Source organism: Cynoglossus semilaevis, chromosome 20, assembly GCF_000523025.1.
Source record: "Cynoglossus semilaevis isolate Cse_v1.0 chromosome 20, Cse_v1.0, whole genome shotgun sequence".
NCBI lineage: Eukaryota > Metazoa > Chordata > Actinopteri > Pleuronectiformes > Cynoglossidae > Cynoglossus > Cynoglossus semilaevis.
In genome coordinates, this window is record NC_024326.1 from 11,131,398 (window position 1) to 11,147,463 (window position 16,066).

Genomic DNA, 16,066 nt, shown 5'->3' on the forward strand with positions numbered 1-16,066 from the left:
CACTGCCCTCACATGGTGGAGTAGAGAAAGACATGATAAAGGAAGAGTGTGCGGTTCAGAAATAATCAGTTGCAGAGAGAAAAACAACAAAGTTAATGTGATAAGTCTTGTAGTAAAATACTTCCTTAACCATCTGTCATTCCAGTTTAGTCCTTAAGTTTATGCTACATCAACAGGGCTTAACCAACAGAGCTCAGCCCACTTTTAAACAAAACCTATCACCATGGTAACCAGGGCTGTGTAGCTACCCTGCTACAGAGCAGGTTAAATCCACTGGATTTGTGCAAAGTGAGTAAACAGACCACCCAGAGACTAATCAGCAACCTACTAAAATGGAGTCGATGTTCCTGCCGTTTCTTCACAGGGACCAAATGACTGCAATCACTAAAAAGTGGAGACGCAGGAAACACTGTTCCAGGCTGCACCTCGCTCTTTATTTACTTCAGAAAGAATCAAAATTGTGTTCTTTCAAATAAGAAAAAAGATAAATATGCAAAAGTATTTGAGTTGTTTTGATTTTTTTTTTAAATCATATAAAAAATAAGAGAATATTAGAGGATTGATTTGTTGTATTAGTAGTACAATAGTCATGTGTACATGACACAAAGTACTGAAGTACTTACTAACTTTTCTTGTTTAGTTTAGTTGAGTTTTCTTGCAGTTTTCCAACTTTTGAGAAAACTGACTGCAAAGAACACGTGATTCAAAAATACTCACAATTATTAAATGTGTTACATGATTCTACCACTGTGCCCTGGTGTTGTGTGATTTCTTAGTTCACACCCAGCATCATTGGTAATGAGGGCCTGCCTCATTAAAAGAAATGTAATAATGTAAGTTTAAGCCCCAGAAGCTGTCCACTCCGGCTCTATTAAATCACCACTTTTAGTGTGAACAGACATTTGTTGTTTTGCAATTAAATTGTAGTCATAAAAAATGCAATTTAATCAAGCCTTAATGGCTCAACTAAGCAAAGACAGTAAAGATGCATGAAGTGTAACTCGGTTTTTATAAGGTTATTATTGAACTGGCATCTCGCCATCACTTCATGGGCTTCAGAGCCAAGATAGGAATTTAAAGGGGAGTAATTATTGTATTTCTAATTAGTTCAAACATGCCCTTGTTGTTCATACACTGTACTGTGCTGTCTTGCACCGAGTCAGATAATCTCTGGAATGAGTTTTATTGTACAGTACGTTCTTTCTTCTCCTGTAGAACCCACATACGGCAGGTACATGTATGTGTCACAGGTGTGTGAGTCTCATACATCTGTACGGAAAAACAAAAATGGCTACTCTTAGAACGTTGGATTATCTTGATTAATTGTGATCAATCCACAATTTATGATTAATCAGATTAAAATTATGATTGGTTGAGAACACGTGTCAGACCAATCACACTGCTCTTGTCCTGATAACTAATTAGCTAACAAACTTTTAACTAGTGCAGCTGCTACTTCACCATTGGCTGAGCGTTGATCGGTGTCGTGCGGCTGTACACGTGCGCAGCGTTGTAGTCTGACGGTGAGCTAGTTTTGTCAGAAACAGTTCTCAACGGTCGTCCTCAATGGCTCCTTTCTTCTCTGTCTTCAGACCAGACACAGACAGACGGTGTCAGCCACTGTGTCCTCCTCATGAGACGTATGTGACTCTTCACAGCCAGTGCTAACAGGAAGGGGAGCACATATTACAGTCCTGGCCTTGGTGTTGAGATAATGATGCATAGCTCCCTCTTGTCTCTCCTCTTCTTCTTCTTCTTCTTCCTCTTCTTGCCTGTGCCTTCACATCAGTCAGTTTTCTTTAAAACCACAGAGCTCACGCCACAGAGAAGAGTGCAGCAGCAATCGAGTCAAAGTGTAGCATCCCGGAATCAGTTGCCGTCCCTCATAACAGCGAGTCGTGATGGAAGTTAATGAGCTCTTGCACTCTGTTCTTTTGCTGCGCGTTGTTATGGAAGTGAGTAGAGAAGTGCACTTCTTCAGCTCTGTTGCCCTGTACAATACTGTCCTGCTCTCTCTGCAGGCCCTTCACTTTCATGTGACATTCATTCAGGCTGTTTTTTTCCACCCTTTCTTTCTATTTCTATTGCAGTCTTCTATAGTGTGATTTTCCTCCTCCTATATCCCATGTAAAGGACTCACACACAAATCACTCCCAGCATCATTTAAACAGCTCACGGAGACTTTGCAAACTTGATTTTGATACACTGGCTGCTAAAGTAGAACTCAAACTTCTAGGATAAAAAAAAGACAATTGACTCCACAGACTCACAGAGGTTCCTGTGTCATGTGTGGAAATCTGCACTTGTTTTGGCATTTATATAAATGTTAATTAATCTATCTTTGGTAACTTCTTGGCATCGTACTTCGACAAGCAGTGTTTCCATTGGAGATGTTGTTGTTGTTTCTAGAATTATGGGAAGTTTCATTCTGTTTTCTTTGTATCGTCAAAGGACTCACTACTATTTGATGCACAAATACATTACACATTTTTTACTCAAAAAGAAAAAAGAGAGAAAAAAGCTTTATCACCTTCTTCAGCTTCTCCAAACATTTTTCTTCTTCTTGCTCTCCGTCGCTTTTCCCCACTTTGATTCACACGCCTTCCTAATCCCAGGCAGAGAGACAGGCCGCTGCAGTGAGAGAGAAGAAATGGTCAGTAATAAAATGGCAGTGGGATTGTCAGTGTTTTAATGAGCTCCAGTGTCACAGATCTGGGGGCTTGGGCTTTTCCCCTCTGGAAGGAAGACCTTGTCCTTTTGTTTCACAAGAAACTTTTTTAATGAACAAAGAGCGTTAACTTTACCCTCATGTCTGGGACACAGTACCTGTTTGTGCAGGATAAGTATCAACCTCAAACTGCTCCACAGCTCTAACAGACACACATTGGATTTTTATGACCTTACCTTTACCCAGAGGTTCTCAAACTACGGGGCATATGCTGCTGGTGGGACTTGGGCTCATATGTTTTATGTCTCAGCAACTACTGTGTATGTGTGGTTTGAATATTGAATTAACTGCCAGTTGTAGAGCTGCTTCACTGAACAGTGTACTCTTGGCTAATTAAAAGGCTTAGCTAATAGGTCATCTTTTTAGCCCAGATGTTGATGGGGTTTTTTTTTTTGGGTTTTAGTCTTCTGTGCAAAGAGCAACAATTCCAAAATCCCTTTCTGTAGGATAATTTACTCTACACTTATCATTGCATGAACCTCAGGTTGACCTCTTTATTTTATTACTTGACTACTGCATCAATAATTCCAGCCTTAGAAAAGTTGAAGAAAACAACACTGCTTTTTCACAGGGGGCAAATAAAGTGTTTGTCTGATCTTGTCTCAGGTACTGGTTCCATTGATTTGGTCTGGCAAATATTCTCAGCTTCCACACAAATCAATCATGTGTGAGGCTGCTGATCGGTGTTGATGGACAGAGTGTCTACATCCTCACCGATGTTGGTTCTTTTTTTAGTTCCTATGCCTCACAACAATTTAAATTGTACTGTGCCACCTCTTCTCCCTCCTTGGGTCAACAATCTCCTCCTGGGTTTCACTATGATCAAACAGAGGTTTGTTTTCCTGACACCGGGCCATGAATCCCAGCACCTTTGTCCTGGAGTCCGTCTCTGTCCCCTCAAGGATCAGCCCTATGACTGTGGTGTCATCAGCAAATTTAATAATGCTGGTGTTGTTCAGAGAAGCCACACTGTCAAAGGTAAGCAGGGTGCAGAGCAGCGGACCCAGAACACCGCCCTGGGCAGTTTGTGTTTGACTTGTTGCTTTGCAGCTGTTCGTTAGTCGCACAGGAGACAAAGAAATGCACCAGGAAACCATGTAGTGTCTGCGTGACAAAAACTCATTTGAGCATTAGTTGTTACAGTGCAGCAGTAGAGCTTTATCATAATGCGATGCTGTGCTAAAACCTTAAAAAAGACATGACCACACAATAAAAAGTCTGACTATGGTTCGAAGAAAGTCAGCAGGGTTCCCAAGAACAACAGTTAATCTTTGACTGTAACCAAAAATCATTGTATGGAAATACAACACATTACACTTGTTGCAGTGTTAATAAACTGGATGAGAAGTGAGGTGTCTTAAATTCTCCGAGTTCATTTGTGGAGAAGCCGTACCACAACCAGAGCAGAACAAATTAACATGTCACTTCTGCTTCTGTTACTTTAATCAAGAGGAAATGTTGCATGAAGTAAGAGCCGTGTGGCTGGCTGAAACATCTTTGTGTCCTAATTGTACACTAAATCACTCTGAAGATAATTATGACAAAAGACATTTCTGTAATTAGAAAACATACAGTTTTATACGCAATGCTAATTAAGAAAATTACATCACGTTGGGCTTAGAGAAACAGGAAAAAAAAAAAAAAACATCAAACCACCAGCTCAACTTTGAAACACTGGAGTAAATCTTGGGCACTTTATAAAACAGCATCGTCCTGGTTTGGGCAATAATCCAAAAAATATAAATTTGTGTAAAAAATAAAACGCACAAAACTAAAATGAAATAAAACATAAGTGTATATTTACTGACCTGTGGTAAGAATAAAGAAGATACACTTTTTGCTGGAGTTATCATCACAGCAGCAGGATTTATTCTTCCTGCGTTCGGATAAATCCTGTTCTACCATTAATGCTATGCGCCGCCTAGTGGACTAGCATGCCATAACAAAGATATTAAAAATATAAATAGTAGGGATGTGGTCCTGTCATGACCTGGAGAACTGTCCATTCTTGACAGATGACTGCTCCAGTACAGACGAACCTTTGGAAAGTCTCAATAAAATGAATTTACTTTTTTGTTTTTGTTCCTGTGTTTTATTTTATTTGTTTTTTTATGTTGCAAGAACCTTAGAAATGTTCTGCGTTCATATGTAGAGATTTATCTGGCACTAAAAAAAAATTCAAAATATTTTTTAACACATTCCCTGAACTCAACACAATGTGTTACAATAAAAAATGACAAGTTTGCTGGCTAGATCTACTATTTCCATTCCAGGAGTTGTACAACCGAAGCATTAGCACTCACACTCATACAGTGGTCAATTTAGAGTGTTGACTGTTGATAATCTCTTTTATGCATGACCACTATTACATGTAGATGTATGTGTGGGGAGAATGTGGAACTGCTAACTATAAGTGGTCCTCTGAAGTGACACCATGAAGACTGACAGTGTGTCTAATACGGTAAAATGTATGCCTAATTTATGCTTGCAGATAAAATTCTCTCCTGCTCTGCTTCTTGGGGACAGGGTTCAAACCTGCCAGGCCTTTCTTCTGACACCGGATGGAAAGCACCGGAGAGTTGAATAATCGATTTAATCTGCCACATGCAAGTAGAGCATGGGCAAGGGCAGGAAACAGCATTGAAATACCACTCAGCTTTCAGCCCCCTCCACCACCTGTGGGACAGCTGGTACCTGACATCACAGCACTTCTGTTCTTCACATGTGTCCACAAAGAAACAGCCCATCAGTTCAACTGCAGCCAGAATGGAATGGTACTTACTTTTTAAAAAATGGTGACAATACCGGAGCTCTACAGTCTAAGAGCGAGGTACAAAACGGAACAAATCAAACAGTGTACAAGTCAAGGTGCACAGGCAAACGCACCTCCACAAGCCCAGGTTGTCCTGAGTCCTGAGTTAAATCCTGGACCACAATGAGGGCCAGCTTCAACCCAGCAAGAAAGTTAGGAAACCAACCGGAGGGTAGGGGACACAGGAAGACAGGAGCGAGTCATAGGCGACACAGAAGGAAAGAAGATGAAGTAACGGATCTTAGTGGAAAGGCATCAGTTGACCAAAACGGTTGGTATGGCCTTGAAAAGCAGCCCTCATTCAAACAGCCAGTTTCCCTTTCTACTGCTGTATCACTGCGTTTGAGCATCAAGGCCCAGCCACTCAGCACGTGAACTTTACTACATGAAACGGGATGAAAAAATATGCAGTGGCGTCTCTTTTCTTTCACAATATAAATCACACCAAGTAAACAAAAAAAATCGTTACACAGCAACAATACGAGCACTTAGAAAAAAAAGGAATAGAGGAGGTTATAGTGTAGTCTTGATTACACAGACCACATGTGATCATTTTGCCTTGAAGTTTCTTCTAATTATAACATGTGTTGTAATCATTTTTGCAATCATTTAAATTACCACTAATGTCCAAAAACTCATGATTAATTAAAAACTGTAGACATGATTCTTTCAAACGCATATATATATTTTTAATGTATATCCCTTTTTTTTTTAATGCTGATGATGTTGGGATTTGAGGCTCCAAGCCCACTGTAGGGATTAGAAGGATTTTGTGGTGCTCACATTACCTTGATGGGTGAGACAGGCATCATAATAACCTTGTTGTTATGCATGGGTTCTGAAGAGGATATTGTTGATTCAAGGACGTGGCCTTGCTGAATTTGCCACATTTGAAATTCCTGCAGCATTAGTTGTCAGTGCAAAAGCAACGTTCTGTTTCTGTTTTGTGTGGACAGTTTAACTGCGCAAAAAAAAAAAAAGAGAAAAGAAAAAAATAGAGGATGAATCAAAAGACAAAAGTTTTCTATTCAGCAACTGGAAACCATTGATTTATTTTAGAAATGTTCCTTTTGTTAAACTTTGACTAGTTTTACACAACCCACATTATCAAAGTAGCAAAATTTGAGGAAGAAAAAAAAAAGCTTTTGTAGATTTTCTTTCTCTGTATACAGAAACGTAAAAAGAGTGTTAAATAATGCATTTATTACAAAACAAATAACTGGGTGCCAGTCTTTTATGTTTGTCCCAACCATTTCTGTGCTACTCCCAGCATGCCTCACCACCCTGTGTAGCTGCTCAACAGCCAGCCACACTGGCCTTTGATATGAGGCAATATTCATCAGAAACAAATAATATTTTCCCTCTTAACCGTTATCACTTAATTCAGTTTTTCTGGGACAACACTGGGAATTCAGGGGGGGATGATGCAAACAGAAGCAAGAACACTTTTCTGGCAACAGACGCAGACGGTGGCTGTCATGATGTGCCCACAGCACAAGTCCCCAAGGATTGAGGAGGATAGTTCCCTAATCAATGCAAGTAGAAGTCAAGAGATGGGATCAATCGATGGTTGGATGGAAGGAGTGTTTTGTATAAAATGATAAGATGTAACAAAAGATCATCTATTTTCATAATTTTCATCATCATTTTTTTGTTCTGTTTATAAAAATGATCATAGATTTTCAGATGTTAAAAAACTTCTGGGTAACCAAAAAGCTACAGACTAATGTTGAGAACTAATGGGAATTTGTCAAAGTATGTTTTTTTTTATTAAGTTAGATTTAAAAAACATTTTTTAGCCGTGCCTTATTTCAATAGAACTCAATAGGATTTCTAGCCACTGAAAATGCTGATACAAACCAGGTAAAAACAATGAATTAGTTCATTCTGGAAGCTGCTCAAAACTGACCTGCAGCTGGTGTCAGTCTGACTGTATACTCTGGGGCTTGTGGTGCTACTTCATTTCTATTCACCATCTCCAGAAAAGAGTTCAGGAGGTGTTCAAGTCAAGATGGTAATCAGTGGTTATTGAGAAAATGAGTAAATTGAGAAAATTCTCAGTGACCCGGTTCACTGAGGATCCTCCCAGAACGTTACCTCTGTGACCCACACAACTTCACAAGTGCCTTTTTTTTTTTTACACTTTTTGACACGTGCTGCAGACAGGAGATTTTTATTACTCTCCCAAAAGCCTGGTCTTTGTCTTTTCAGTTGTTAATTTATTGTAATGATCAATTGTATGTGCAAACCAAATCAGTGTAATAGCAAAAGTATATGGAGATCAGTGAACTTTACGATGTCCTGTTATTTTTATAATTATTTCAACTGGAGCTGTCAAAAACGTGCAAAGGTTTCGAATTCAATTTGTGAAATTCATCAGATTAATTTCCAGGTTGTGTGCTACAGATCAGTATTTTACAGTTTGGTACATTTACTTTCCATGATTCACTCGCTGAATCTTTGAATTTAAAGAGTCCTTTAAGACTCTTTAACAGGCTTTTTATTTAAAAGGAATTCACAGTAACACGGATATTCAACCTCGCCGTCATGGGAAATGCAACTAGTCGGTCATCCAAGAGCCGACAGGGCAACACTGAGATAGTATCTGAAAAAGGCACGATGTACAAGGGATGGCCTGAGATAAAATAAAAGCTTGGAATTAGAAAACTCCCTGCTGCAAAAAGCAGAGTACGACACTGCAGAGCAAATGTCTCCTACTGTTATTTCTACTGGCAAAGCCACAGAGGATGAAATTCCCCTGGTGAGGTGCACTCTGATAGTCTCCAGAGGATCTGCCCCAGAGGAAACAAAGGCTTTTGAAATGACTTCATACACCCAGTGTGACAGACGCAGAGCAAGCAGAGGAGGCCCCCGAGACTCCTCTGCCTGCACAAACAGCTACTGAGAGTGAGACAGCAGAATATAAGGAGACGAGGATCACTAGATAGATGAGCTGAGAACATGTTCTCTCTTTTTATGGAATGTAAAAGGTACCAAGGCCATAAAAGGCAATTAATGCTTTTGAAAATAAACGGTGGGTTTTCAGTGCCAACCTACTGTTCACTACGGTCTAAAAGCTGCGTTTTAATACATTTTAAACCCATAACACCCCCACCCCCCAACTAAAGTCTGAAAGTCTAAAGCAGACCGGTGGTTGGGGATCCCTGCTTCACAGAATAATAGGTAGATGTTAAATGAACACATCATCACTGAGGTAAATGAAATCTGTCCTTTTTTTTTAAAATGAATAAAATTGTGAATCCATAATTAGCTGAAACAAAGTGAACTGATGTAACTTTAATTACATTAGGTACCGATGTTGTTTAAATATAACAGGCAGTGGAATTGTTTACCGAGGCTACAGTATAGTCTGCTGCAGGGCACACTGCAACTGAGGAGACAAAATCAAATGATTCTTTCAACTGGCGGATGTATTGATTGGAGGAGACGTGAAGCCCCTGCTTCAACATTTGTTAACCATTTGAAGAGTTCCATCTAACATCATTAAAAGAATTCAACTTCACTTTTCACATGACTGTCTGTCTGATCATGGAGCGGTGTATTGTCCAGTGTTGGATCAATATTAGAGGCACGTGTTGCCATGGAGACCCTGACGCAGTGGTCCAGGATAGATCTGCGCTACAGTACCCCGGTGTTTCTTGTCACCTTTGTTCTGCATTTGTTGTTTGCTAAATCGAGTTTTCTGATGTCTTTCGAGCAAATCCTTCACAGTATCTGAAAAAGAATTCTCTTCTAGGATCAATTTACTCACAATTTACTCCGGCCTGTTTAGATGGACACATTGCTGAAACACAAGATCTTCCGCTCTGAGTATCTCTTGGTTTTTTGTTTTTTTTATGGCAGTCCTGCTTAAATACAAAGGTAGGATGTGGAAATACAATAACTCAGCAACTAATTACTGGCTGTAAATAAATAAGTTTTAAGGCCAATTAAATAAAATGTGAAAATTTCCACGGTGCAGCTGCTAATCAGTCATGGCACACTGGAGGGAGTCATTGACCGAAATTACAGGCACAACTGAATTTACTGCTGCAGCACTCAAAGTCTATTGAACAGGACATTAAGTCAGACTTTGCAGAGCTCCTGCGATAATTCAGTCTCAAACAGCCGTACAAGTTGAGGGGCTGAATAAAATAACTATAAATAAATTAGTGTAGAAATTAAAGTCTTCCAGCTTAACTCTTCACCAAATCTTTACACCGACCCATGACAAAAATATTATTGTGTTTAGGGAACTACGAAGCCCTGTTCTTCACTAAAAAACCAAATGTCATAAAACACTGCTGTAGAATTATTGCTCTTGCTCTCAGCACGTTTTCTTTGTCCCTTTTTCCTTAATAAACCGAGTTACAAATATTCCCAGTCTAGATGTTTGTGTCATTTTACAAAGTGTACCAACTTGTTCTGGTTGCAGAGTAGTTTATTTACATGCTCTGCCTGCACCAGTGTCATATGCTGCCTATGGAAAAACGAGGGTATGAATGCTCCCAGCAAATGCACGCAAATACAGCACAAATAAAGAAGCCCGTGTCGACAAATAGCCTCTTCATCCCTGCTTACACAGACGGCGTGCTTCAGCTGCGAACGCCATCCAGCACGACTGCACCCTGTGCCCTACAGTCCCTTTATAATTGGAGCGATGGGAGATACCAAAATAGAAAAGCCTGTGTGTTCTTCGTCTGCTGCACCAGGGCAAAGTTTTGTGAGTGCTGCAAAATCTCAATTTGCATGGTTTCCCCGAACAAAAGCGCTACATACACAGCTATACTGCGAGGGGAAACAGGCATATTCAGCATCTCCTGTTCGTCACGGTGATCAATTGGCACACATACTACAATACTAACCTCGTGCAACCCCATGTTACAGTGCGGGATGGTTTGATGGTGTGTGTGTGTGAGAATGTTTATGTGTCATGGGAGAGACATGAGTCAGGCACACAGAGAGAGAGAGAGAGAGAGAAAATGAAAGTCTGTGCTGCTCTAAAGATTATACTGAACTCCCACCAGAGCATATCAGGATACAATCAGTAATCAATAGTGTAAACAGAGTTGGCTTCAGTTGCTTTGACTAATCACGTGGCCCAGGCTGAATTGTTTGGTTTGAAAATCTGAATTTCTAAATAAAAATAGCCTTGGCCTAAAGTGTTTGCATATAAACTGTGTGCATACATTACGTCCTTGGTTAGGAGCACAGCTGCTGTTGACGGTGTTGAAATGAGAACAAGGTTTACAGCTGGGAAATATACAGTCCCTGAAATGACATTTCCTCAGACGACACTGATGAGCAAACAGTGTTTGTTTTGAGTCATTCTGCTTTACCTGGTTAGGGGATGGAGTGTGTGTGTGTGTGTGTGTGTGTGTGTGTGAGACCCTCGAAGAGAACAGGTGGGACTGGATCAGCGCACTTACACCAAGGTACAGTGATTAAATATTAGTTTGGTGCTTTTCCTGCTTCCCGAGCCGTGCTGAAATGATGGATGTTCTAACAAACCACCTCTGACAGGCCGCCGCTCCGACCCCTATCTACCACTGATGAGCAGTGGCCGTTTAGCCTGATGAAGTAAAATTAACAAAAAGCTTTTGGGCAACTGAGGGTTCCCAGGGGGCTGTGGATTATCTTCTCCTAATTGAAAAATGTCTGGACCTCATATCGGCTTCAGCCAAGAGTAGTTGGAACTAATTGACATGCTAATATTAATGTCAGCGGAGGATGTTTGAAAACAGAGCTGATTTAACCAAGCAGTTATCACTCACCGCCTGCTACGGTCTGTGTTTACCACTTTATGACATTCAGTCACGCATCATCATGCAACAATTTACTGAATGAGTTACACAGATTTGATTTTTTTACTAAAACAAATCTAACTTATTCCAGTATTAGTTCAATAGTTAGTCACTTTTGACTCTATACTCCACATAGTACAGACTGTTCTTATGAATATATATTAAAATATATACATGTGTGTCTCAAAAAGACTCATTCCTGTCTTTATTTAAAAATCACTTTTTTTTAAAATTGATGAAATTTGAAATTTGGTTTAGACATAAATGTTGTTCTGCAATTTAGGGCATTTGTTTTTATTTGAGATGATATAACGCCTGTAGATGGAGATAAACACACTGGTCCAAGTAAACTGTAACCTGTGGATTTGCATCATGGACGCGAGGGCAAGGAACGCTGTAACAAACACAAATCACTTCTTCTTCATTTAACCAAAGAGCCTGTGTTAGTCTATAAAAGCAGGAAGGAAGTGAATGTCCGACACCAACGTGCAGCGTTATTTAAATTAAAAGGCTGTCAATGTTCGCCATCGCCATAGTTACATTACAGATGCAATTTCCTGCACGAGTGCACAGTCGATACTGATAAACCAGGTGAAGTTGCAACTTTAAACTTTTTTGCATTCCTTTATGTTCTATAACTGTGAGTAACAGAAGGACAGTGTTATCATCCCTACTCTGCACAGTGCTGACAAATTCAGCATCCTATTTTTTTAGGTTAAAGGAGTAAACACTGTGTAAAATAAAGAATGTTTCCAGGATGATTCCACTTGAACCAGGTTCAGCCTGTTTCCCCTGAAAAAAAAAACAACCCTTTTCATAAATCTGATGTTAGTGTGATGTTGTTTATGTCTTTGCTTTATTTCCCCCTCTGTCCCACTTCCACTCTCATTCCTCCTTGAGCTTGAGTGATGTCTCATCATCAGCCAGCCTCATCTAAGCAGAGTGCAGGAAGGCGGGGAAGTGTAGCTGACAGTCGACACTGACGGCAGGATGAAAAAGAAAAGAGGAATGAAGGATTACTACCCAGCTCCCTCCTGTATCCTCCTCCTGGCCTTTGGAGTTTTGACACTGGGTACTACTGTAGTATGACTATAGAGTACAGAAAAAATAAGACTGCTTTTAAATAAGGTTGTGGTGAAAGCAAACACTAGTTGTACAAGTCAGAAGTGAAGTAAATCACAGATAAGTACTTTGGTTATTCCAGTACACGGCCTTCATGTGTTGGAAAACTCACATACAACTACAGAACTACCATCTAACAAAAATAAAATAAAAGCCAGCTAGTTCTACTGCTTTCGAGCAAACACGAAGGGAGACTCTGCAGTTGCCGTGTCCCACAGCTGCTAATGTATTCACTTTACAAACTGGTGCTCAGGGCAGCCCGATACCCCTGAGACACACTGGGACAGAGGAAGCACAGACAGCTACGAGAGAGAGAACAATTCCACAGCATTTACAGACCTCCGTCTGTTTGAGTTGTTTCAGCAGTGCTCCAGTTCCCCGTGCTGCTCTGATACTGTAAAAGGCTGAGCAGTGAACACTGAGGCAGAATCAGGCCAATTTGTGCAGATAGTCCAGGAGGAAAGAGTCGTGAAGGGACAACAAGCAATTTAAATGTCAAAACCAAGGCATATCTTCAAGTGCAGTTTGTTTGTTTGTTTACTAGTCACATATTTTCTTCATCTACATTCTGCATGTTGGTATTATTATGACTAGTATTACTACAGGTAGTATTTCTACTGTCTTTTTACTGTGTCTTACAGTGCACACACATTATCTTCTCATGCATTACAACAAATAATAATCTGAAAAAAGATAAGAAGTTATTAACGAATGTCAATGTATCTCAGTTCTTTGTGATCAATCACAATTACCTACACTTGTGATTACTCACGGTTAATCTACAGCTACCCTGTGATTGATCATATATAAATAAATACATATATATAAACATCTATTGACAGACCTAATAACAATAACCATCATGATGGATAAATGTTCAGGCTGCAAAATTATAAGTATTGACTTCCAGACTGTTAATAATGTAGTCTGAGCCAGAAGGGACGGAGGCAATAACGTCTTATTTGCTTTTAATAATTCCATTCAAAATGAGTTTTAAAAAAAACTGCACTACTGCCATCATTTAAGTGGCTGAAATATGTTTGCAGTTCTTGGATGAATTTGCTGTGTTTTTGAAGAAAAGTGCATTTGGTATTAATGACACCTGATATAGGCTTTTAGTTGTTAATAGTACTGCATTACAGTAGGGTTAAACTTCATCGTGATAATAATAATAACAATACACACAATAATAATAACTCCCAGTGTCCTCACCTGGAACCAACACTAGCCTCAATTTATATGGAAATGTAGGAAATGCAACCAGACCAGGCCCAGCTCCGTGATAATAACTCTCTGTGGAACTGGTAGACCATGTACATGTTGATATTTTCTCTGCTGCCTGTCCTAAGGAGGCATGTAATTTGTCAAATGCCTCTGGCCATCATTGGGTGAGAAGAGCCATTACAGTGTGACGCCTGACAGTTGTGACGGCTACCAGAAAATTCTGTTAAATGGCAGTAGAGGAACGGTAAAGGTGTGCCGCACAGTCATTGGCTTTCAGTAGTCGTTCGCTGCATTTACGAGAGTAAAATAAACATAAAATACTTAGTAGCTTTTGTCCCTTTATATAATTCTTTACTTTTTTAGCATTAGCATTAGCAGCTGAAGGAATAGAACACTCCTCAGTCAGTCTGTCTGACACAACAAAACAATTAAATGATATTATTCAATGAATATGTGTTATGACAAATAAACATATTTTACAAGAATAAAGCCCCACCTCAAGATAAAAGTAACTGGAAAAGTTGGATTACATACCAAAAACCTTGCTGATTGATGGACAAACTTTACATCTTGGAAACCAAATGTTTAAGTATCTGATCTTTGAGGAGAGACAAGGAATAAAAAGAAAGCTTTTATCTTTAGATGTTTTACTTCACGTTTCCCATCATTCTTCGTGTGCACTCTCTGCTCTGGAGCAGACCTGTTATATTTAGATCTGTGCACTCCGCCTACACTTTGCATTAACTAGATTTGAAGAGCTCTTCAAACGGCAACGCTCGGTGGGATAGGGTAAGGATTGAGATTGTGCCAGAGAATGCATAAAGCATCAGAATGTTCCTCAAATGGTTCTTCAGATTTTGACGTCGTGAACAGATGGCTTTAATGCAGCAGCTACAATAACAAAAGTAAAGTGTCCATTAACCACTTCATGGAATGTTTCCCTAACTTTACTGTAATCCATAATGATAAAGTAAACGGGACTTTACAGACTCATGCTTGCCAAATAAACATACATAGAAGGGGTGGTGACGTGAAGGTCTGGTGCCCTCTTCTGGTCACAGTAATAAAATACATCCTATTTTATTTATTTTTATTTTTCTCTTTTATTCTTCTATTTCTCTTCTTCTTTTTTATTTGTTTGTCTTTTTGGGTCTGATTTGAAAGGCTGAACTATTCAAATTATTTTTTTTTCCCTGAGCTTCAATCAATCTTATCTAATTATTTTTAATTGTTTTAACGAAAAATAGCTTGGCGGTGAAACTGGCTCCAGTGAAATCATAGTCCTTGATCTCCTAACCTATTTATTCATTTTTATTTACATTGTTATCACGCAAGTAATTTTCTCTTCTATAGCAAATGAGGAAAAATAAATTATTATTAACTAACGTGCAGGGGATCATGTATAGAGCTTCACCACAAGATGGCACACTTATACAAAGGACGATGACGTTGGGTTAAGACTTGTACTCAATGTAACGACTTCTAGTGACCAACCAAGTGGATGCCTCTGAAAAAAAACTGGAAGGAAACAAAATGATGGACACATTCCTAAACACCTGATTTCTAAAACACATTAAGGACCATCAGAAATGAATCATATGCAGAAACATAATGAACTTCCTCAGATATTCTGTAAACAGTCACTGTTTGACTATCGTGCTGCCTATTTTCTGCTAATTCCATAAATCTTATGAAGGTCAGTGTAAACTATTGTTCCACGTATGAATGACTGACAGTAAACAGAAACCTTACCAACAGACATTTCCTCATAAACAACATCACCCTACTAGATGATCACATCAATTGTAAACTGGATTAAGAACGCTTTTGAAAAGCCAAATGTCAGGTGCTGTCGCTGCGGTACTTAATTACCTAAAGTATGTCAAAGTGATGTCTTCTTTTATATTCACTGTTAATACATGGATATTCATAGGTTTACTCATCACTACGTGCATTCTTTTTTACCCTTTTACCATCTGTTCATCTGCACCTCTTCACCCTAACGCCATAGCTAAAAAGGGACGTGCTAACGTTTCAATGACTGTGAATATAAAATGTATTAAAACACTCGACATTAGTACAAACACCGACGCAGAAACACAAACAAGAGATGAGACTGAATTAAAATCTATACACATACTTTTTACAGCAACTCGTTTTGCTTACACATCACATATTTACGACAAGGTTCATTCCAAAAAGGAATGAAAATAAAAGATGACCAAAACTTGGCTGTGTCCAGTTGAACCATCTGTCTGTTTATCACCATCACTCCTGCAGCCAGAAAAGGAGGAAAACATATGGAGTTTTTAATCTATAGTGTTGGGTTCACATGAAATAACTGATGATGTGACGCAATCATTCCTGGATCTTGGC

General features: G+C 39.3%; 1 long non-coding RNA gene across 1 annotated transcript in view; it reads right to left on the reverse strand.

Annotated features, from left to right (window-relative positions):
- The window catches only part of LOC103396541 (uncharacterized), a 41,155-nt gene that overhangs the window by 9,655 nt on the left and 15,434 nt on the right, over nucleotides 1-16,066 (reverse strand). The window contains exon 5 of the long non-coding RNA XR_523366.2: nucleotides 2,531-2,631. This is a non-coding gene — a long non-coding RNA (uncharacterized LOC103396541). The remainder of the gene's footprint in view (nucleotides 1-2,530; nucleotides 2,632-16,066) is intronic.